This window comes from Aulonocara stuartgranti, assembly GCF_965226115.1.
Source record: "Aulonocara stuartgranti genome assembly, chromosome: 22".
Classification (NCBI taxonomy): Eukaryota; Metazoa; Chordata; class Actinopteri; order Cichliformes; family Cichlidae; genus Aulonocara; species Aulonocara stuartgranti.
The window spans coordinates 36,628,723-36,653,520 of NC_138957.1; the positions used below are offsets into that span (position 1 = coordinate 36,628,723).

Below are 24,798 nucleotides of genomic sequence, written 5' to 3' on the forward strand. Positions count from 1 at the left end.
AACAATGGAAGTAAAATATAATAAAATCACAGAAATTCACAAGGAATAGAGGATCTGATATATGATGAATGTTTAATATTAAGATATAGCCAGAAAAATAAAAAAATAAAATTGCATGGATGGGTTGAATAAAACATAGAAAGTCATCTCTGCAGAGGCCTGAGAGGCTGATCATTTAAATGAGCACAATTCATGAGAAATGCAAAGTAAAGTGTAATAATTTTTAAATTATAAAAAAACAATAAAACTGTTAAAAATGCTAATTAACAAGAAACATACTGTATATTAAAAGGTCGAGTAATTCAAGAAAATGATGAAAATTGAAAATTAAATAAACAAAATAAATGAACATCAAAGACGTTAGAATTCAGTTTCTCCTGCAGCTGCTTTTTTATACTTGACCTTTGACCTTATGTATAAGAACGCATTAATAATTTGTTCTTTTAGCCTGAAAAGCGGCCACGCTCTTTCTTTCTGTTTTAAGTGAACAGACTGAGATTTGGCATTAAAATGGTTTTATCAGCACTGATAAGGAGCCAGGAATCAGAGCCGATCATAAACTTACACTCGGGATGTTTGATTGGTGACGTTGGACATATTATCACAGAGGTCAAAGGTCACTAAATCGCCCAAGTCCTCATAAACCGATCGCATAACTCACCTACACATAACCACCGGTGGGAGCAGGCAGGGTGTGCTTCCTAAACCCGCCTGTTGGTGTCGCTGTCCGTCACGTTTTCGCACAAGCGCGAGGGTTCGTCTGCACGTTTATTGCATCTGATCAGGTACGACAAGCCCATTATCAAAATGCACGAGCTCGGTGCAGTGTGGTGATCGTGGATAAACTTTTCCTTCCACTCCCACGCACTCTCGCCCTCCTGATCCCACCGAAACTCCTTTTAAATGAGCCCAGGTTGAACAGGTGGGTGCTGATGCTCCAGCCGCACGTGAGCACGGTGCTGTGAGCGGGTCAGCTCCAGGATCAAACAGGTGTCACAGAAACACCCGAGCGCCGTGGGTTTTGTTCCCGCTCACATCGCTTTCATTTCAGATTTTACATTTTTATTTACATGTCGTGGGTTCATGAAAGGGAACTTTTGCAACATTTTCTCCGAGTTTAGGAGAATTCACAGAGATCAGAGCTGCACGGTGTCACAATCACGAACATGTCACACACGAGACGGGAACGAGTCCGGTGATGGTGTGTGTGAGCGGGCGTGAGGGTAAGAGTGCAGGAAAGTGGATTAAAATGAGAATAAAGTCGGTGCAGAGGACCACAGGTGTGTGAGTGTGTGTGAGAGAGCGTGTGTGTGGATGTATAGGTGGTGCCTGCCTGCTGCCGGGGTGCTGAGGCTGAGCCGCTGCAGGAGGGGGGCACGCTCGGGGGGTGCATGGCCGCCGCGTGGTCGCGCCTCTCCGCCGTGCCAGAGTCCGGCAGCGTCGCGGTCCAACTTTTCTGTACATTTTCACGTCACCTGGACACCGAACATAAATTTGGCATCCTATGCAAATATATGCTGACGTAAAAGATCATGTGGTTTTTGTCGTCGATCCCCCCTATGAGCAACGAGCAGGCTTTTTTTCTCCTCTCTACTGTTGTCTTTAGGTTAGCTATGCTACAATCTTTACTGTACCCAGCGCTAGCTATATGCGCCCCGCACCGCTCCACTCTGGATCTCTGGGAATAATCAACTTCCAGCCTGTCGCACCGTGCAGCCACAGACTCCACACAGGTAGGACACGAGGGAAACTTCTCGTTTTTTTACTCGCGGGGATAAATTTTGACCAAAGTGACCGCAAAAGTGAAGTTATTAAAGCGGCTTGGTTGCAGGCAGACTAGCCGCCTGGCTCCCTCTCTCTGCCCAGGCTGCTGCTGTTGCGGCTGCTGCTAGCGACCGTCCCCCTCCATCACAGCCTCTCGGAGTGGGAACCACGGCGCTCTCACCCCGCGGATCTCCTCGGCAGCCCGGCTGGGATGGAAATACTTAGACACCTGGCTGTCAGGTAACTTTAGTTGCGGGGTGACTGCTCTCCGGGTGTATTTGAGGATAGTTGTGAGACAAGTGAATGTCACCCGGTTCGCGTTGTTTTTTTTTCTTCTAGTAGCCAACTTTTGCCGTCCCCCCTCCACCCCCGGTGAAAGTGCACATAATAAATTTATTAGCCATTGGGGCTAGCCGTTAGCCAGTTAGCCCCTGCTAATGACGGGCGACCCGGCGGAGCTAAGAGCTTTAGCTTTAGCCGTTCCCCGCACACAGCAGCGGGAAACGTGGCTGCCCGTCTCTGGATGTTGTGCTTTCATGTCGGGAAACGCATTTGTTTTGGCTGCCTCCCCCTCCTCTCTCCCGTCTTCCCCTCGGAGTTACAGCGCTGCTCCGCGGACCCGAGTGGAGGATAAATCCGCTTTTTGTCGGCGCCTCGGTCTCCGCGGAGCCGATGACAGTGCGGTTAAAGAGTCGGCTCAAGTGTTGTTGTTGCCCGCTGTAGGTTAGGTTCAAACGGGGCTAGCTAGCAGACAGCCAGTCTGGCTGGTTGGGTCATCTGAGGTGAAGCCTCCGTCAGCGGGGTGCACAGAAATACGCTGCCTGTTTGCGGAGAGCCGCTTCCCGCTGCTTTACCGACACTTTCCCAGCTTTTCCGCTTTATACTTGCCTTTCACCGAACTGTCTTTACCGTTAGATCGTCTTTTCGGGCTGTTTTCACCGCCGATGAGCGAACTGTTTGGCGGTCGCATGTTGAAGCGAACTGCCGTTTACTTTGGTATTAAACAGTTTTCCGCTCGGTGCTTTAAACGTGTTCAAATGTGAGGCTGAAGTAGTTTAAGAGGGGCTTTTGGGCCGGGCCGGTTCCGAGGACGGGTTGCCTGTTTGGTGGACAGACGCTGACTTCGTGCCAGTTAATGGCAGACTGGTTTTCTACTGGTTTCAGGCTGCCAGAATCCACAGCGCTCGGCTTTTCCACGGGAAACGCCGTCAGTGTTTGTTCTTTTTGCACAATTGTGTTTTTAAACTGCATTTATAAGGATCCGCGTTGATATTGAACTGCTTTTACTCCGGTTAAGCAGAAATGTGTGCGTTTTTTGCATAATTTTGCAAATACGCGCTCGGTGTATTTACATCCAGCGCCGTGTGTTTGCTGACAGACTGGGTCACTGCTGCCGCCCGACCGTGCGGGGAAACCGGCTTTATTAGCGCCCGTTTACTCACCGGGACTGCCTGCATGCCCCGTATGTGACACGGCCAGGAGGGTATCCACATGAGGGGCGTGGGGTGGCACCAGCCCCCCTCAAATATCAGCGCCTCGCCCCCACAGGTCCTGCGGTCTAATGTAACTTAGTGCATTTACTCAGATACTTTACTTGAGTGCACATTTAATAAACTTTCAATTTATTTAACGATTTCTCCTTAAAAAAAATCTCAGAATGAGCCTTTGCAGGATTTACTGCACTTGCAATCAAGGCACAGAGTTCCCCTTTTAACCTTAGTTAACAGAAAATTGGGATGTTTGATTATTAAAAATTAATTGTAAGCTTGGGAAAATTAAACCACACTTAAAAAATACTGTTTAAAAGTATTTTTTTTTAAAGAAAGATGTTTGTTGGTGGGTTTTATATAAAACCAAACAGCTATATTTTGGATGCTTGTGTTGCACTTTGTGCTCTAGGCTTTGTTTTAAAGCTTCAGAGGGCTGCTGCAGATTTTAAAATATAAATCTACTCATATTTGGTGCTATAATATTTTGAATAACACCCCCAGCAGCATATAGGTACAGAAAATCATATCCAGCTGCAACATTAAAGTCTGCACACCATTATGATCTAATATTATGATGCATGTCGTTCAGCACAGTGAGTGGTCTGTATGTAGGTACTGGGAGTATATTTTGCAGTGTAATTTAAGGCTTTTCATACTGGTTTTGCTTCTTTGCACACTAGTTTTCTTCCTTTAAAATAAATGTCTGTATCATGGCTCAGGACTGAACATGAGTGTGAAATATTTTTATTTCCTTTGTGCCCCCCATTCGAAAAAAGTCCCGTGTACGCCCGTGGACGTGGCAGCTGTTCCTTCTTCTTGTAGTCAAACTTCTCCAAGTTCGCCCAGCCTGTGTTCACGATGTTCCCCGACCTAATTTCCTACCCCAAGCCCTGTTACATAAAATCATGAATAATTGGATGCAGCCGGCTCGCATGCCGCTTCAGACCTAACGCGGTGACGTGGTTGGAAATCAAAAAGCCATTTTGACCTGTGACCCCCTTCCCCCCGCCCCATGGCCCCCCTTCAGTTGAGAAATATCTCTAAAAAGGCGTAGTTGTGTTTGTTTTGCAGCTTTCCCTGCTGTCCTCATGTGACTCCCTGCAGTCTGAAGGACGTACAGGAGGAAGATTTCTGTCAGGCTTAGGCGAACAGGTGTGTAAACTGAATTTGGGCAGGTTTCACCCTCCACCACATCCCTGACAGTGTGACTGAAGTGTGTCTTGGCTCTTGGAAATCATTGGAGAGGCTCGTATTTGGCAGCGGCTCCTCCTCTTCCTCCTTCCTCTATACTGCCCGGTGACAGCCTTAAAATCCACCTCCTCCCCGCCGCTGCACCGTGCGCTCCCGCTGAAAGTGTGTCAGGATTTTTTCTCCTTTTCTTTTTTTTAATATTATCTCCCTCTCGCCTGTTCTGGTTCATAATCACATTTCCTTTTCCATTGACCGACTTTTTTTGTCTCATATTTTGCCGCTATTGTATCTGCGCCGTGTCAGGCTTTTTAATCCTATGATATGGATGCAGGGATCAGTCAGTCATGCTGCCAGTCTCCGAATCAGAGCACGCTCGCTTGCTCTCTGGCTGCTATTTATTTGTCACAAGCGCCAACACACACACAGGCGCACACACAGCACGCAGCTTTGGTGCGCTTTCCCTTCCTCACTACTACTCTCGCGTCTCTCACACAGACACGCGCACACACACTTTCGCTTTTCCTCTTCCTGCCCTGACACGCTGCTTTTTCTCTTTGACACACACATTTTGCCGCTTCCTGGGAAGTGCAGCTGTGATTTGCTGTTGCCACCTGACCTGTCACCCCAGTCCCCCCCCCACAGACACACACACACGCAGCCATAGTGTGCTTTATTTCACCGTTTTCACTGCTCACATCATTGGTTTTTTATTGCAGAAAATTGCTGCTCCACTCGTGTGTTTTCATTATTTGTAGCGATAGAAAAGGACCCCTTTCTGTGTGTGTCTGTGTGTGTGTGTTGCCCTCAGTGGCATTCAGTCGTGACAGCTCACACACACACTATGCAGCACTCTTTGTCGCTCTGTCAAACTGCTATTTATTTCACGCACATGCACACACACACATGCAGAAAGCATGCATGACAGCTGCATCTTTGCACACACACACATTCAGTCACTCCTTTTTTTGCTCTTGTGGCGCACACACATTTGTAGTTTGGGTGCTTTATGAAATAGTAAGAGGGTGTGTGTGTGTTTGGGAAAGAGTACGAGCATGCCAGGTTGTGCGTGAGTGAAGTGGGGGTGATTTTCTGTGAGTCACTGCGTGTGTGTGTGTTACTGTCCACTCCTGCCTCACTGCTGGAGCTCTTCACAGGGAAACACACACACACACACACACACACACACACACACACACACACACACACACACACACACACACAGCGGGTGCATTGGATGTGCGCTGCTGCTGCTGCTGCTGTTGGATCAAACCCACGTTCCACGTCGACTTGGAGGCTTTTCAGAGGTTGAAGTTTGAGCGCGAGCACCGGGATCCCCATTCGATCAGATTTAACTCCAGACCAGAGATGAAGCTCCTTCTTTTAATAATCTTTTATTCCTCATTTCTTGGTGCTAAAGCGGAAATCTCGCCCAAGGATTTTATGTCTTGGTAATTTTTTTCCCTCGTACAGAAATTAAAAGTGATATTTTTTTGCAGCTTTTTTTTCTGCTGTGCAAACATTCGTGCGCTGCAGTGAAGGCTTTCATTACTCGCCATGAAATGTATTTTTAAAAGTTGTGTGTGTGAAAAGTCCCACTGCTGTTTGTTCCAGCTGTGGAAAGGCTTTCAGCCAAATACGGTCATTTTTCAGCTCAGACCTGCTACTTTAGTAAAACATTAATTCCTACCTTTGAACTCGCGGGTGCTCATTTTCACAACTTAAGTCCATTTTTACACCTGCTTTCCCTCCGGAAACACATCTTTATACGTCTCCTGATCTTGTAAATCACCTGCAGACGGCGAAGCTTGTGTAGTTATTAGGGCTAAACTGACAAAGCAGCCAGGCTGATTCATTGGTCGATAATTGCTCGGTGCAGCTTGATCATACCTGTATATTCAGCTGACAGGTACAGAGGATGTAAGGAAATGTCATGCTGTGCTTGGGCTTCCAGCTCTGCCCCATAAAGCTGGAAATTCGCTGACTAAAGTCGGGTTATTTAGTGTCTGGAGACGGTGGCCATTTTTTCTGGGCTGTCTGTGCTAAGACTTCCTGTTCTGTGAAACAGTCACATGTAGAGATGTTTGCAAAGCTAAAAAGAAGCGAAGCTGTCCTTTCTGTTAGTGTGTTCTGTCTTCTGCTCTCAACATGGGCCGTTTACCTGCTTCCATTCAATCCTGCTCGGTGATGACTGGTCATCTAAATACTTGGCACCAATCAGACAGAGACAATGGCTGAAGGTTTCACTGCAGTTTGGCGTTTGAGCTCTCCGAATGAACCAATGCACAGGTGAATTGAGGCCCTGAAGGCTTTCGGTACCAAAGAATTTTTGTCCCTTTTGTCCTGCAGTTCCGTATTCAGTATTCAAAGGTTTAAACCAGGCTCCCCACTTTTGCCTCAGAGCAGAATATTTTGGGAAATAGTGGTTACTAATTTATCTGAAAGACGACGTGACCGCTGGGAAGAGTTTGGCTGTTCCTCAAAGATCCTGTATTATCCTACATTTTACCAATCCAACATCGGGTAGTGTGTTGTTCTTCTGCTCTAGTGTTTAATGGTAGCTGAGAAACTGGTCAGAGGTGCATTTCCTACCAACACTAACATGTTAGATCCGGTAAAATTAGAAAAATGTGGACTACTTAAAATTAATAACTGCTTTTACACAAAATCCAAACTAGCTACCTGCAGCAGCTGGGGTTCAAAGTGTGTGCTCACATTGGGATCGGATTGGTGGGACGTCAGTGAGCATGCTCTCAAATAACATCTACAGTATTTCCACAGTATTTAGTCTTCAGTGTGTAGCCAGGCAGGAAGTTTTAACATGTGAAAAACTGCATTACAGCGTGAAAGAGTCTTAAACCTGCATACTTTCAAACAGCCAGCAGGGGGCGACTCCTGTGGTTGCTGAAAGATGTCGGATTTCGTATACGTCAATTAGGGCTGCCACGATTAGTCGACTAGTCACGATTACGTCGACTATCAAAATCGTCGACGGCTGATTTAATAGTCGACGCGTCGTTTGAAGCTTTGTAAGATCCCAAAAGCAGGAATGAGTAGTAGGATTTAAGAGTGTAATAACGGACTGAAACAGAAGATGGCAGCACTGCATGTACAAGGATGCCAGCTGCCGTTAAACCCCGAAGAAGAAGAAACTGTGTCCCAGAATTCATAGCGCGGCCCAGCGCAGTTGTCAACAATGGCGGCAGCTAGTTAGTTTTAATGTTACTCTTATTATTCTTTCTGGGTCACAAAATAAACGTTTAACATATTTTCAGGCGAGAATGTAGCTGTGTAAACCTCAAATATCTGCTCAGTTTATCAGGACACCGCATATTTTCAAAAGCGCTCCGACGTTTTCGGAGGCGTCTGTTACCCACTAGCTCGATAGCTAGCCGGGGGCCATGAGAGCACCGGACTCCCGGCAGATCGTTTTCAAACCCACCGCCTTACTCAGGTTAAACATATGCAAGTCACTTAGATAACTTAAAAATGTTATTGTTTGGCTTTTTTCAGTATTTTATTTGTTCCTGAGTAAATCGGCTGAGTTTATTAAACTCCACCGAAACAATCTGCACATTTAATTAGAATTCAATAAACTATCATCTTGTCTTTATTTTTAGTTAGCACAGACCTTAAACACTTCAAGCTGTAAGCTAATGATAGTTATATAAGAGCAGATGCTGCTGGTGCAATAAGCTGTACTTTTACGTTCAATGGATGATGATCTGATTAGTCGACTAATCGCAAAAATAATCGGTGACTAGTCGACTATCAAAATAATCGTTTGTGGCAGCCCTAACGTCAATGAGGAAAAAGAGCTCGCTGCTCGCTTGACTTCTTGCTTGAATTTTCCGGATGTCTTTAAGGTTTTGATCATTTTGTGCATTTTGATGTAATTAGAAAAACAATTTTAATTACGTTCCGTTAAAACGAGCCACGGTCTCAGCGTCTCCGGCAGGAACAGACTCGCTGTTGTGTTTGTATCGAGACTCTCACCCGTGTGCTGTTGTTGAGTTGGTGTGTGTTTTGTCCACATGTGATCAAACACGCTCCGTCCGTCGGGTCTCAGTCACATCCACTTCTCGCTGCAGTCGGTGCTTTTGGCGCCGTCTGCTCAGAGTAGCGCTTATTAGTGGCAGTTTTTTTTCCTTTTCTTTTTTTGAAAGGCAATTGAAGAAATATTAAAAGACCCGGTGAGAGCTGAATTACTTTCACCTGCGCTGAATCCAGGAAACCTCAAGGCGGACTGGTCACAGAAATGAAAACATCCTTTAGGCACAATGCTTTGAGTCAACTTTGTTACAGAGTTGACCTCCGGTGTATTGTCTCTGTGGAGGGCTGTGTGTAATTGGTGCTTTTATTTCCATTCTGGCGACGACCTTGTTGGGTTGAAGCCGGTCGCTCGACTACATAAAGGTTTTTTTAGGAGGAGTCGTCCATGTTGTAAAGTGGCTGAGAAGTGTCTTTTTCTGGTGCTAATGAAAGAAAACGTTGATTTGTGAGTGTTTTTCTCTGGCGGTCTTCTTACAGCGGTGCCGCTGACGTTTGCGTTTTTCTGGAAATGTTCCTTTCACTGTTTTCACGGCGACGTCCTCATTGTTCATCCCGCCTGAAACGCGCGACCTCTGAGAGACGGCCAGCGCTCGTCAATGAGTAAACGGCCGGCATTCTTCAATGACTGAAGACTAGTGAGATGTGGTCAGTGATTCAGAGCAGTGGAAGCAGGTTATCCTGCATGATTCAGCTCAAAGTCACTGATGATATTCAGAGGCTTTGGTTTTGGTCTTCCCCCAAAGGAAAATCATCAGGACTGTAATAAAAATACTTTTAACCAGACTTTTTCGAGCGCGCTTTCATCGCCTTTCATTCTTTTGTCGCTGATTACCGCTATAACCAAACGCATACTGATTGTTCTTATGTGTATAGTCCCCCCAAAGGCCCAGTTTGAGCCAGGATAACCCTGATATTACTGATTTAATATCACCCAGACCAAGTCTGATGTGTCTAATGAACTCATCGTGCAAAAGGTCTGTTTTATTTTACAGGATAACTTTTAAAAAGGCCCGTCGAGTGTGTAAAGCTGCACCGGCGGCTCAGAGCTGAAGCTGCATAGAGATGTAAGCTGTCTCCGACACCTGTGTGGTGCAGACGGGGCTGAAAATATATCTATTGATTATTTATTTGCCTCTTTCATTCCTGCACCTCTGCTCCTGTCTCGGTAAAGCTATGTGATCAGCACAGCTTCTTTTGTCTGTTTTAGCAGAAAATTCAGCTTGACGAACTCAGAGAAAACTGAGTTCGTCAAGCTGAATTTTCGGACACTCGGCGGAACGATGAAGATTCAGCAGAGGAAGAAGACGTGCCGTTTAGATGCTGATCTGAATATGTTGATTTAAAACTGTGAAATTACACACAGGCTTTGGTGGAGGGTGCGTTATTCGAGTGCCTGTGTTGGCAAATCTAAAAACTTGCGACCAAGTCTTACCTACTGATGACATCTGTAATAGTTATGAGGAACAGCTGGATGTTAAGGATTCACTGGTGTGTTGGACAATATTGGCTCGATCTTTGGCAGATACAGACATCAGCAATAAACCGCAAATGAATCTGCAAATATCGCCCCGCAGATTAGATGACATTTGTTCAAGTCAGTTTTGTGTTTTATTTATTTATTTTTATCTGTTGTGTCAGAAATGAGAAAAAAAAACAAACTGTGAACAGCGTCAACCAAATTTTTATTTTAAACATCTGTTCTGTTGTAGAATGTCACGATTTGTGCATCTCTAATGAGCAGTTACCGGAGACGATCATATTTTTGAATACTGAACAGTCGTTTATCTGTAAAGACTGAAGCATTTATGCACCGAAAAATAGAAATTTCCTCTTGTTTTTACCAGCGTCTGCTGCGATGCTCCCGGTGGCTCATTTAGTAGTTTGTTTTTGGTTTTTTAAACATGAAAAACAGACGTGTTTAAAAGTCAGAGAAAACACAGAAACAGTAAAAAGTGAGCCCGGTCTGACGGTCGAGGGTAAAGAAGTCCTGGAGAAACGTGTGCTAGCACCAACCTGCATCTTCATCGGCAGCGCAGTGACTGACTGGCTGTTCTCAGGCTCTTCCTCGTCTGATTACTAATCAATATAAAAACACTGATGTGTCTTTAGTGCTGAGAAGTGGGTATACGAACAGAGTATTAATAGCAGCGCAGCTTCCTGCGGTCTGCACGCAGCTTCACAGGCTTTTCCACACTGCCAAGAATAACTCGGGGAAACACTGAATACTTGTAATTGTTTGAAGTTTTTGGCAGGACGAGGCCAAATTCTCAGATATTGAAAACTGGCACAAAAAAGCAGATTCGCTCCAAAAATATCAGCGATGGAAAAACTGGAATGGGTCAAACCAAGAAAGCAGAGCGGGCTCGTTCTTCTGAGGTCTACTGTACATGCTAATGACGCTCGCCCAAAAATATAATAATGTATGCAGGGAGAAAATCAGACCGCAGAGACGTGACAGAACCAAAGAAGAAGGAGAAATGCAAATGACTTATTTTTCCAGATGAGAAAAGACGGCGAGCTTGTCAGCTGTGAGCCCTGTAAGTAATTAATATTAATGTAACATGAAAATAAACCAGACTTCACTCGTGTCTGGAGCAGGATGGGCGGTATAGAAAGCTGGCGTGGGTCCGGCCCGGCGGGGAGTCACGTGACTGATAAACAGCGCCCCGTCCTCCACGTGACGACGACGACGATGAAGCGTGAGCCGATCGCTGACAAACGTGTCGCCTTGTTTCTGAGCCGGAGCTGCAGCTCTGCCTCTGGGCCGATCGGTTTAATGTTGACCTGCAGCTCGGTCCCGCCCACTGCTCTGTCGACAGCATCTGAAACGGCTCCTGAGGGAGGTCACGTGACGGAGGAAAAAAGAAACTTTATTACAAAGTGAAATGTTCACACGCTTTCTGGGAGCGGAGCTTCTGTGAACTATTGACTGATCAGAAAGTTGCCATCGGGTCACTGCTCCGTCCAGCCCGGGCATTAGCAGCGCCGTGACGCTGCTCTCACAAACATGCATGACTTCAGTTTAGTGATCAGGAAACTTTATTTTCGTCCTGCTGGACACACAGATCAATGTGCAGTGAGACTAAAGGCTTGCAGTATGGAAATATTAAAGGGCTGCAGACGGCTCTCTGCTTGTACTCCCTCCATTAGATCCATGAATTCATTAGATTAAATCATCTCAGGCTTAATCTGATCATGTTTTGTCGAGTCCTGAGTCAAAACTAGTTTTCTTTCCTTAAACACAGCACAAAGTAAAAGTTGTGTATTTTAGATGTAGATAAACCCGCTCGGCTACGTTTGTGCTGCAGTCACAGGAGATGTGAAACTTGTATCTGAGCAACCAGTCGCGCTCGATGAAAATGACGATCACTGTGCAAACAAAGTTATTTATTTCGTTATTATCCGTTTTCCTCCCAGTGTGACTGAGAGGTTTGGGGTTAAACACGCCCTGTGTCAACAGTGACTGCCCTACAGACCCGACCTCTCACCTTGTCTCTTATTTCAGGCACAGAGGGACTCAATATCCTAAAAATAACTCTAAAGGGGTTCCCAGGGTGTTCCTGCATTAGACGACACACATACTGGTTTTTAGGATCTATGTTTTGAAGCCTCAGTTTTGGTGTTCGGCCTCTCAGGCGTTAGCTTTTAGGAGCCACATTAACAACAGAGCAGCGTTAGCCGCTAAGGCTAATACAGTGGAAACTTACGAAATTAATTCGTTCCCGAGGGTCTTTCGTAAGTCGAAGCACCCATCGTGCCTTTTCAGTGAGGCGATGCTGAACGATAGGCTATAGGCTAATTGCTAACTAGAACAACAAAGCGTCCTTCAATTGGAACAGCGAAGCGCAATTACGGGGTTGTCACATGATTCAGAAAGCATTGTGGGCTCAGCCAATCGGAGCCAGTGGATTTCGTTACTCGGGCATTTTGCCGTAACACGGGCAGAAATCTTGCCGTTCAGCGCCTTCGTAACTTTAATTTTTCGTGAAATGGGGTATTCGTAAGTTGGGGTTCCACTGTATAATCACAGAAATCTAAACCTGCTGATGAGCGCTGACTGACAGGCTGATAATATAATCACCCCCAAAACATCCACCTGACAGTAAACTGGCCACGCCCCTAATTAGTCAAACAGGTGAGCTTTTAAACATGTGTGTTTATGGTGTTTTCACTCATCTTCCTATCAGAGTCCACGCTGGCAGGAACACCTGCTGCTGCTGTCGGTAACAACATCTGGGCCGAACGAACATCTGGAAACATCCAGTGATCTCTGGCTTTAAGTTGTTGTTCTTGGTAGCTTTACATTAACTCGTGGTGGCAACACCACGAGTTAATGTTTACAGCTAAAACTGATAGAATCTGATTATGCGGAGCGGACGCTCGGCCCGGCGGGTGGAGTTGGTGTTAAAGTGGCTGCAGCTGTAGCGGAGCAAACCTGCATCAAACTTCTCATCCGGAGATCTTATCCAAACCGCTGCAGGTCCTTCTTTCCGAGGAAGCGCATTATCTGAAATATATGCAGGGCCGAGTGTGCGCGAGTGTGTCATTTTGTCATTTTGACATAATTTACTGAACAGCCTTTTTAAAGAAGTCGCCAAATTTGTTTCTGTTTTATGCCATCAATCATCCGGTGAAAGTAGGTGTCACTTTTGTTTTCGGCTATCTCATTTTTTAGAGCGAAAACACTTCAAAAACAGACGCCGTGCGTTTGTTACCGCTGCTTATATTATTTAGATTTGCTTCTTTCTTCCTTCTTAAACCTCCAAGAAGTCATTTTTATTCATGAAGGGAGAAAAGAATGCTTATTTTCTCATTAAAGCCTGCAGTGTGTGTGCGTTTCTCAATTACTCAACACATGAGTGACCAGCAGCACTGATGGGCTCATCAGACAAAAAAACGTCTTAGATTAGCTCCCCCCACACCCCACCCCCCAGCCCAGAGCTGTGATTTGTTGAAGGCCCCCCCTCCCCTCCTCCCTGCCTCTGCATCGTTAATTTGAACCTTGTTTCAAACATTTATCCAGAAAAAGCTCGCTGAGCACAGTTTCTCCTTTTCCATCACCGGCCTCATTGATATTCATATGTTTCCCCGCGCTCGCACCTGGGGGCCGCGGGCTCGTGCCGCAGCGAGGCGCTGCCCTGCTCGGCAGAACTTCAGCAGTGCTTTTCTTTGTTTTTGAATTTCTGCGCTGCGGCGACGGTTTCCAGCGTTTCCTGATCTTCCCAGCTGCTCGGCAGTCGCGGCCAGCAACTTTCCAGGCGCGAGGCCGTTTGTGCGAGTCGGCCTCGGCCCGTTTTCTGCTCTTTGTCTCTGTTTCTGTTTGACAGCAACTCCTCAGCTGAGCCTCGCGCTGCTGCAACAAAGTGAAAAACTCTGCTGCAGCAGGCCGGCGGCGAGCGAGCGTCTCTGCTCAGACGCGTTCACTCAAACTGAGAGCTGATGATGCTCGGACACGTACGCTTACAGCGGGCACGCCGCTTTATCAGGTATGGACTCTGACCATGCTGGGGCGGGGTGCACCTCCTTCATCGCCCAGTTTGAGCCTCAGACTGTGCTTCATCGCTCTCCACCAGCTTTGTCGCCCCCCCCCCCCCCCCCCCCCCCCGTCTTTATTTCTCTTTTAAACATTCAAAGCAGATCAAGATCCGCTATCTTAGTTTAATTGGTCACATGATTATGACAAACATGCGTCATCGTTTTAGAAACTGTTTTCGCCGTCCACACTGCCACACGAAAGCACTGTTTCCAAATCTATGCGTTTGTGAGAGCGTTTTCAAAACGCTGCGTTTTCCATGAGTGAAAACGGCGTCTCAGCGTGGACGGGAGAAAGCGATGTGTTTTCAAACATGTGTGGACGTAGCCTGAAGCTCAGTATCAGGATCTGTGTTGCTTTTCAACACACTCGTTTAGCTCGAGCAGAGTAAAAGGAGGATTATTAACCAAAGCGTCGACCTTCAGGTCACTGAGTGTCGGCCCCGGGTCGGCCTCTTTCCCATGTGGTTATAATGTTTAAAGTTAAAGCAGTTAAAGTTGAACACCTTGGTGTGGAGGGCTGAACATTAACCGGTTCCTCGTCAGTGGTCTGCACGCCTCTGAGGTGGAACGTGGAGCTCGTAGCTCTGCATGCAGGGAGGCGGGTCCAGGTGCCGTCCAGGCCGGGTCTCGGTCCTGAACATCAGCGAGTTCGTATGTGCCTGCAGACGACTGCCGCTCTGCAGACTGTTGTTCCTGTTTAAACATGTGCAAGCTGGACAGAACGTGGCCGCTCACTGGTGTTTGGGGATGGGGAACATAAAAATAGTGCATTACTTAAAATATTCCGTTCATTGTCTGCAGAGGTGGGACCGGGAATCGAACCGTTAACCTCTGCAGCTGCGTGTTGTTTAGGCAGGGTTGGAAAATGAAGATCTCACATGAATGGAGAGCAAAGCTGGTCTGCGGTGCTTCTGGAGCTGCCGGTTCCTCGGACACGCGTTGCGGGCGGAGTAAAGAGGAATTAATCACCAGGTCTTCTACAGGCTTGTGAAACGTCGTCGGGCCAAGAGGATCAAACTCTGGTCTAACATTATTTCCCAGTGATTGCAGGGACGAAAGCTTCTGGCATCGCGTCATGATCGCAGAAGAAGAAGTAACATGTTTTCCCAAAACTCCAGCAGCTAAAACCGTGTTCGGCTGTTGTTTGTTTTTTAATAAATAATGAAAAACTTGCAGAAGCGTTGGACACCCAAAGATCTGCAGAACAAAGACAGAACTCGGGATGTTTCCCCTTTAAACAAAGCTCCGTCCCATCTTCAGATAATCAAATAATCTCTGTAATTATTGAATTAATCCCCACTAATTATTCAGAGCTCCTTTATTATTAATTGTAATAAATCCAAAAAGCATTTTGTCCATAAAATATCACAATAAATTAGCAGCATTATGACTATTATCCTCCTAATGTTTGTCTTTTTATTACCTGGTAAACAAGTAAAAGAAGAGAAAGTGAATGTTGGCTGGGCTGATTACCTGTGGGACGTGTTCCTCGTTCAGCTGTGGTGTTCTTTTGATTTATTTGCATTTTGTTGCGTCTTTGCTGCCAGTTTGGAGGAGGCCAACTGGCACCCAACATGCTGCTCCCCCCTTTTATTTCCCAGACGAGTTTTGGCCTAAATTGCTGGGAATTAGAAATGAATCCTAGACGATGATAATAATGGTGATAATATTGATAACAGGAGTAAATCTGGTGAGGATAGGTCTGCGCCTCTTAGATTAATTCAGCCCTTTTTGTTTGAAGTTGGTAAGACAGCAGAGCTCAGCCTGCTTTGTGTTGGTGTTTAATGTGGAAGCTCTCAGCGTAATAAGATTATTATTTACATATCATAACTCAGCCCCTCTTATCCCATTAAATAACAGCAGAAACATTTCACTCGAGTGGCACAGCTGTTTCTTTTACACGCCGTCCTGCAGGATGAACTCGATAAAAAGAAAGTTCCAGTTTTGGAGACGTTTGCACCGACTGAATTTGCTCCTCAGGAATCACAGGAATCTGGATCCTGTGGGATTCGGTGTAAACGGGAAATGGTTTACAGCTGCAGCACTGTGAGACCAAAGCTCTCCTTTGAAGACTTTCATTGAGAAAATCTGAAAATCGGGAGCCCCGAACTTCCAGCATTACAGCAAAGGGAAAACTGCTCTGAGCTACAACCGACCAATCAGAGCAGCTCAGGTGGGTTTGCAAATGGGAGGAGTGGGACATAATGTCTGTATTACCAGAGTCGAGGTGGACGCTACTTGTAAAATTTCTATAATATTTCTGCTTAAATGGCTCGTAGTGAAAGCATTTTGGGGAATCGTAAAGTTTCCCGATGGAAAGGCTGCAGTCATAGCGAGGAGCTGCTGAACGATGTGAGTGGATATTGATGCATGACGTGGCCCGTATCTCAGCCCGGAGGTGTGACGGTGTGACGGCTCTGCTGGCGCCATTCTCTTTAGATTTAAAAAAGCAGGTTAAAAAAATTGCTTATTGCGACTCCAGGCTCAGGCCCAGAGTGGGGTATTTGAAGCCCCTCCCACAGACCAGAGACGCGCATGTTGGTTTAATTGGCTGTAGGTGTGAATGATGGTCTGTGTTAGACTGTGATAGGCTCCACCCCCCTGCGACCCTGATAATGAGAAGCTGGAAGGACGGTATAAAACAAAATAAAGAAGTGTTGTTAAAGCAGTTGAAGGTTTTTTATGTTCTTGGAGTGAAAATCTTTTTCTCTGGATAGTTTTTCTTTCCAACAAATATGTTTTGAAATAGTCTCCGTGTTTAAGCAGCCAGCGGTCCTGAAAACGACTCTCAGTAGAAGCAGTAGGGAAAAAGCGATGATTGCTCCATGATGATGTGCGCCGACTCTTAAGAGCTGGTGATGCATCCATCCAGCCTGCACTGTCTTTTAAAACCTGATTGGTAGAGCTACTTTACTTTTGCCCTCTGATGTACCCCAGCATCAGGAGAGTCTTCAGAATAGACATTACTCACTCTTAACTCTCAACAAACCCCGCTGCCGAGGCCGCCATCGCACCGAAACGCGCTCAATGCGATACTCCCCGACGGAGGCTTATTCGTCTCACATGAAAGAATCCATTTCAGACGCAGCGATGAAGACGTTCCTCCACTCAGCAAACTGTCCCGTCTACATTTTTGGAAGGAAAGTTGTTGCAAAGATGAAAATAATATCAGGGGATTCAAAGTCGAAAAACGATGCCGCGATCGATGAGAGTACACCTGAGCTGCAGGATCCCCGATAAGATCCGTCCGTCAACAGAAATGGATCGAATGCGAGCGGGATCAGACGGCCGCTGAGAGGACAAATCTACAGAAACAGGCAGGGGACGTGCGCGCTGAAAAGCTTCAGGAAGTAAAGCAAACAGGTCCTGGTATGCCCCGCACGTGTGGAAACATACAAATGAAGAATGTAGAGTGTGTGTGCGAGTGTGAGAGAGCGAACGAGGCCAGAGTTTCCTTTCAGCGGCCGAGATGTTGAGCTGAAATGAGTCTGAAATTAGAACCAATTCAGATCACTATTAACTGCAGGTTTTCATTCCTCGACTTCCCTTGAGCAAAGTGCTGAACTCTCAAATGACTGGAGCTGCTTACACCAGATGACTGTGGCCTTCAGCGGGTTCAGTGCCATAATACTCAAATTTTCATTTTTCTTGGCTTAAATTGGCGTTTGTGAGCGAGGCTTGTGAATGGTACCAGGGCTGCTCCTTAAAGCGTGAGTGATTCTTTTGTGCCGGAGCTCCAGATGTGAATGCGTACTGAACCTTTGCAAGCGAAGCTTTAGCTGAGCTTCAATCGACTGAATCGTGTCAGAAAACGGGTTCTGATTCTCGTACTCGGGCCTTTTCAGACTCTACGTGAGCCTCAAAGGTGAAGCCACCGCAGAAGTGCTTTAAACTGCCGGCTTGTTTCTGCCTGTTGGCGTCGTTTCTGGGGCTAAATGCTCCTTTAGTTTCAAAAAGCAATCTTAGGCCTCCCCTCAGTTTTGGGGTCATGGTTAGAGAGGCGAGGCTGAGATGGTTTGGACACGTGGAGAGGACGGAGAGTGGACACATGGAGCTGCCAGGCAGGAGGGAAAGAGGAAGACCTCAGAGGAGCTGGATGTGCTGAAGGAGGACGTGTGCACATTTACTGCACACAATTCTTATCATCGTTTTAAAAGCACAAACAAGAAACATTCACCTTCAAAATAAGAGTTTCTTCTTAAAGCTTAAACCTTTTACTCTGAAGGCAGCTGTTTTCCGTTTCCACTTTAAGCTTCCAGAGAAACCACAACAAGGTCAAACCTTTGACTGGTGTCGCCTAATGTTTAATAATCTGCCTTAAAGACTCAGAACTGCTTAAATATTAATGTTCTTTATTAAAAGAAAAGAAAACCTGACCAGCGCCGACCAGCTGAAGGTCTGTGATTGGCTGTGATTGGTGACGGCTCTTTACCTTTGATAAACAGTAAAAACTCAAAACGATCCATCTTACGACTTTGAAGGACACGCTCTTATTATGAAAGGTCAGGATTATTGTGGGTTCACCACAGTCACCGTCTCTGCATCTGACACGAGAAAACGTGAACACGTTCACTCCAGTTTTACCTTCGCTCCGCTGACTTCCTGTCAACTTCAGAATTCATTTAAAGATTTTATTGATCGTTTTAATAATGGATTGGATTGATATAGCGCTTTTCAAGGCACCCAAAGCGCTTTACAATGCCACTATTCATTCACACACTGGTGGAGGCAGCTACAGCTGTAGCCACAGCTGCCCTGGGACAGACTGACAGAGGCGAGGCTGCCATATCGCGCCATCGGCCCCTCTGACCAACACCAGCAGGCACGCACGTTCACACGCCTGTCCGAGCACCGAGCGCTGCTCATCTGATGACCGTCAGTATTCCAGGATCCTGTGGAATGGCCCACAGACCCGTATTAGCACTGTGTGAGCTGTGTCCACATTCAAGCCTAATGAATCTTTGTGTTTTTGTGCCACACTTCAACGCTGTCCTGATAGCCTGACCCTTGACCCGGTGGGTAATCAGAGGTTACCAGAGTAACCAGGTATCCTCCTGACAACAGAAAGTCTACTGGCGAAATCAATCGTCCGTCCTGAACTGTAAAATCTGTAAAGTCCTTTTTCTTTTTTAAACTGTAGCCGAGTCTTTCTGCTTTGCCGTGTTTGAAAGCAGCTGGACAGAGCTTTTTTCTTCTTCCTGGTTGCCACCCTGCAGAGTCGCGCTGTTTGCAGGTCAGTGTACTGCAGGTATTTGTCATAGTGACCTCTTTCTCCGTCTGCAGAGCGGCTGTTACAGAAATCTGAACAGACAGTCTCTGGGTTTGTGCAGAGAGCCGAGCTCCCGCTGTTTGCTACCTAACATTCACATTAATATCTCACACCGAGCCCGTGCACGCCCCGAGTGTGTGTTTCTGAGTAAAGAGCCATTAAAGTGCTCAGGTTTTACTCCACGGCACCTCTCTGTCACTTCTGCCAGTCAAAGGAAGCGAAGGGGCTTCAAAATAAGAGCGAGCAGGGCTGGCTCGTCTTTTGTCAGGCGGCACGGGTCTAAAGACAAACATCCCAAATGTAATTGCTTAAAAAGACATTTTTAGCGGTTTGCGTGCCGTCTTCTCGAGATTCATCAAACGGCGTCTGAAGAACTGTTGAATTTAGTCTAATGGGGCGCGTTTGAAAGCGTCTCTGCCTCACAGGCTGCTTTTCCTCCATTCTGCTTCATTAGACGGTGTATATACAGTGGAAAACTCACAGGGAAGATGGGAGAGGAAGCCAAATGTAAACTTGGACAGAAAGCCCGTCCAACACAAACAAAAGTGGCATTTTGTACCTTTGCTGTCCTTTGTTCCCGGCCTCGCTGTGGCATGTGTGCTGTTGTCAGTCTGTATACAGACACACAGGGAGGTATAAACTTGGGCACAGAGCAAGTCAAACTCTGGTTCTCAGTTTCCTACTTCAGCTTTTAATGTGGTCGAAAATTCCACGATTTGGTGACGTGCAGACAAGGCATAAACCACAGGGACTATTTATAGGCTCGGGCGGCAGTGCAGGGCTTGCACCATCCTGCCATTTCTCCGCCTGACTCATCACCACGACAGGAAATGAACTTCTGTCTTTCTTCGCCGGTCACAGCAGCAGATGGTTTTCCAAATCCATCAGCCACTCCTTGCTCTTTTACTAGCCAAATTAATTTCATTTAAATGTTTTTTTTTTTTTCCAAACGGCGTGCAGGCCCCTGAGTGGCTGGTTTCTTGCCAAACTGCCAGAATCACCAGCGGAGCAGAGAAACCTACCAGATGTAATCAAACCGAGCCAGTTTGGCTGGTAGGAACATCACTTCCTGCTCAGCGCAAGTCTCTCATTTGCATCGAAACCCAAATTACCGAGTATACCTTCGGTTAACCTCTTCCACCCCGGAGGTCCCCGGAAGAGTCTGTTATAATTCACCGAGGAGGCTGGCGTGATTTTAAAATGGAGGCTGTGCTCCAGGATTTATTTAGAGTCCGGGCTTAGTAATCTTATTGTTTGCTCACTCGTTGTTTCAAGGCTGCTATTCTCTGGCTCGTGTAAAGTAAGGTTGTCGATATTTGATGGGGTTTTGGAGATGTTCCCTCTGGACTCTGGATAAGAAGCCCAAACTGGTTCGTTTTTACCTTAAACGTTGTTTTTGGTGGAAAGCCGAAGACTTGAGGGGCAAAACTTCTGCTGTTGGGCGCCATTTGTTTGATGCATAATTGTAAATACAAATTTTATAGGGAGTTTGTGAAGAGGCGTCCTCAGGTGTCATTCAGACTGTAGAGAAAAGGGTTGTTTATATTGTATTACCTTTAGCCTCCGAATTATAACAACCGAATCCACTAAAACCAACAAAAAACCAAACCAACTGCTGGACCGCCTTAAAATTCTTGAAGGTAAACATGTTTCCTGGTTTCTGAATCTCAGGTGTGTCTTTGTCCCCTCGTCCCCATCCGGCCACCAGAGGAGCCTGGCTCTGCTGGAGCTTTCTTCCTGTTCAAAGGGAGTTTTTCCTTCCCACCGTCACCATGTTCTTGCTCATAGAGGTCATCTGATTGTTGGGGGTTTCTCCCTGTTATCGTTGGGTCTCTGCAGTATAAAGGACCTTCATGTGACTGTTGTTCTTTGGTGCATTACAGGTAACGTTGGAAAAACATGAACAAATTGTGTTTGGATGTAAAAGAGACTCGTTTCTTTCTAATTGTAATTTGGACAAAAACAATTTAAATCAAACTGAAGGAAACTGTTGGTGGGATTTTCATTACGTTCTGATTTAATTTAACCAAGAAAATTATTTGAACGCTAATCAGTAAAAATATTAAACGCTAAAATATGAAGTGAACTAGTCGACGGACCGAAAGAACAGCAATTTTTATAATCAGTTAATAATTTGAGGGTTTTTTTTTTTAGAGCCAAACTTATTTCCTCTCAGTCCCCTAGAATTGGCAATCTTTAACCTTTCCTGACACTTTGTGGATAAAACGATGATTTAGCTGCAGAAAAATGGTAAGTTGTGCTCATTTAAAGTGTTACCCCGACACGTGCAGTGATCGGCATGTGTAAGAACGAGACGAGCGGCCTCGTGCTGCATCCTCCCGGTACGTGCGGGCCGGTGTGTTTTCATCTGCCCAAAATATGTGCGATAAGCTCAAACTGGCTGTTGGTATCAGCCGGAGGGGTTCAAATCAAAGCGATCGCTTAGCCGTTCACAGCCTGCCATCAGACTGCAAACTGGGTGTTGAATTAGTGCAGAAAATAAAGATGAAGTGGAAGTGAAGGTCTGACCAAGGCCTGTTAAACCTGACTTTTCTTTCATCAGCGCTCGCCGCTCCGCCACCTGTCTCCTCCAAACCGAAATGACCTTCCCACTCCAGAGCGCAGTCACTTTCCTCTGAGTGTCGGAGGTTGAAAACTCATCTGTTCGAGAAGTACCTCGCGTCCTCGTCTTGTTCCTCCTCAATCATCCACCCGTCTCCAGTTTCCTCCTCCTCCTTTCCACCATCCTGAAGTAAAAATAAAATCCTTCCTCTCCTCAGCTCGCCGTTTCCAATTTTCTTTCCATTTCTCTCGCTCTTCCAAGATCGTTTAATAAGGCAGACTTTAACCTTTGACCTCTCTGTCCTGGATCTAAGGCTCTGCGATGTGTCCGATGGTTACATAGCAGCGTTTAGCCGCATTCGGGGACTGAATGTTCTCGTTCCTCTCAGGTTTTTCTTTAATGATACGAGCTGAATACCTTTCATATTTCTTAGAGAACACATTCTTTCCTCCGTGAATCAGAAATACTGCTGATTTTCTTTATTGAACCTACATGAAATGCATTATGAAAGATTATTATCGTACAAATCCCATTAATGTATTAGAGTCAGAGTTAACCTGAGCAGTTGTGCTGTGTGAAAGTGAGTGACGGTGTTTTTTGATTGCTGAGACTTTTGAGAACATTTTTCACAGACAAAAATCACACAGCGAGCATCAGGTGAGGACTGCAGGGGGAAACTAGCAGACTTCAAACAAAGTCTCAAACCTTTGGTGTTTCAGGGTCTGTTTAAAATGTTCGTCTGAGTTTTAAGGCTGGTGAAAAATCTTAATGAGGGTGGACGTTAGGACCTCGGTCGCACAGACCCGCAGACCGGTCAGCAACCTCCTGCCGCTAGGGAAAAATGCGTATCCCTCGTGTGATTTGTGAGTGGTTGCTGGCTGTTGCTAGGGGAAGCTGGTCATACAGAGAGCGCAGCACCATAAAACCTTGTCGTGATTGCTTTGGTTGCTAGCAGGTCACTGACTGGTCTGCAAACATTTGCTAACTACTTGCAGTTAAGCTGGGAAAACACAAACTGGAATTACACATGCTTCTCACGGTTTAACTACGACTCGCTGAGCAGTCAAGTCAACATCTTCACACTATGGGCAACCACAGCCTTCTGCCACGTCTGGCAAACGCTGAAGGAGTAAACAGTTGTCTTTGGCAACCTGTTGTTGAGCAGTTGGTGACCTTTATTTAACCAAGTCGCTGGGTGGGCTGGGTGGGCCCCTCACCCCACACAAAAGAGGATTTCACACCACCTCCTCCGACCACAACTCTTCATATTCATGAAGCAGATGTGAGGAAGCAGTTTAAGAACCTGAATGCTCGGAAAGCTCCCGGCCCAGACGGTGTGTCTCCTGCCACCCTCAGACACTGTGCAAACGAGCTGGCCCCAGTGTTTTCTGGCATCTTCAACTCCTCACTGCAGGCATGTCATGTGCCTGCCTGCTTCAAGTCCTCCACCATAATCCCTGTCCCCAAGAAACCTAGGATCACTGGACTAAATGACTACAGACCCGTGGCTCTGACATCTGTGGTCATGAAGTCTTTTGAGCGCCTAGTTCTCTCCCATCTCAGGACCCTCACGGCCCCCCTCCTGGACCCCCTGCAGTTTGCATATAGAGCCAACAGGTCTGTAGACGACGCCATCAACATGGCCCTACACTTCATCCTGCAGCATCTGGACTCCCCAGGAACCTACGCCAGGATCCTGTTTGTGGACTTCAGCTCTGCCTTCAACACCATCCTTCCAGACCATCTCCGAGGCAAGCTTTCCCAGATGAATGTGCCTGATCCCATCTGCCGGTGGATCACTGACTTCCTGACGGACAGGAAGCAGCACGTGAGGCTGGGAAAGAATGTCTCGGACTCCCGGACCATCAGCACCGGCTCCCCTCAGGGCTGTGTTCTTTCTCCTCTGCTCTTCTCCCTGTACACCAACTGCTGCACCTCCACCCACCAGTCTGTCAAGCTAATCAAGTTCGCAGATGACACCACCGTCATTGGGCTCATCTCGGACGGGGATGAGTCTGCCTACAGGAGGGAGGTTGAACGTCTGGTGTCTTGGTGCAGCCACAACAACCTGGTGCTGAATGCCCAGAAGACAGTGGAGATTATTGTGGACTTCAGGAAGCACACAGCCCCACTCCCCCCCATCATCCTGACTGACACCCCCATCACCTCTGTGGACTCATTCCGCTTCCTGGGTACCACCATCACCCAGGACCTGAAGTGGGAGCCCACCATCACCTCCGTCATCAAGAAAGCCCAGCAGAGGATGTACTTCCTGAGGCAGCTGAAGAAATTCAACCTGCCAACACGGACGATGATGCAATTCTACACTGCAATCATCGAGTCCATCCTCACCTCCTCCATCACCGTGTGGTACGCTGGAGCCACTATCAGGGACAAACAGAGACTGCAGCGTGTTGTGCGCTCTGCTGAGAAGGTGATTGGCTGCAGACTCCCATCTCTGCAGGACCTGTACACCTCCAGGACACTGCGGCGTGCAGCCCGGATCTCAGCTGACCCTTCTCACCCTGGACACAGTCTGTTTGACCTGCTCCCCTCAGGCAGGAGGCTCCGGTCCATTCGCACCAGAACCTCTCGCCATAAGAACAGTTTCTTCCCCTCTGCTGTTGGACACATGAACAATAACCACATGACTGTACCCGCCACTAACACATGACCCTACGCTGTGTCACTGCATCATTTCATGTTTGGCACTGATCACCACCTGCACTCATATATATATCTTTCTACGTAGCACTCATAATTCTTATTCTCATGCACATATCTTTCTTTCTACATAGCACTTTAATTCTTATTGTTTGCACTGAAGCACCGCAGCAATTTCCTAATGTTGTAAACCTCAACATCTGGCAATAAACCCATTCTGATTCTGATTCTGAAAAAAAAGGCAAAGCGTGTTCAGGACACGGGTAGAGTTA

The 24,798-nt window shown here is 46.5% G+C and overlaps 1 protein-coding gene across 3 annotated transcripts in view; it reads left to right on the forward strand.

The window, feature by feature from the left end:
• Positions 1–1,086: 1,086 nt before the first annotated feature.
• The window catches only part of LOC309699504 (zinc fingers and homeoboxes protein 2-like), a 132,777-nt gene continuing 109,065 nt past the window's right edge, over positions 1,087–24,798 (forward strand). For 2 of the 3 annotated variants that reach the window (XM_082522547.1, XM_082522546.1), the window contains exon 1: positions 1,087–1,733. The gene's annotated coding sequence lies outside the window, so the exon portion shown is untranslated. Of the gene's footprint in view, positions 1,734–1,788; positions 2,005–24,798 lie in introns of those variants that run through there. The other variant, XM_082522548.1, reaches the window with a different exon arrangement.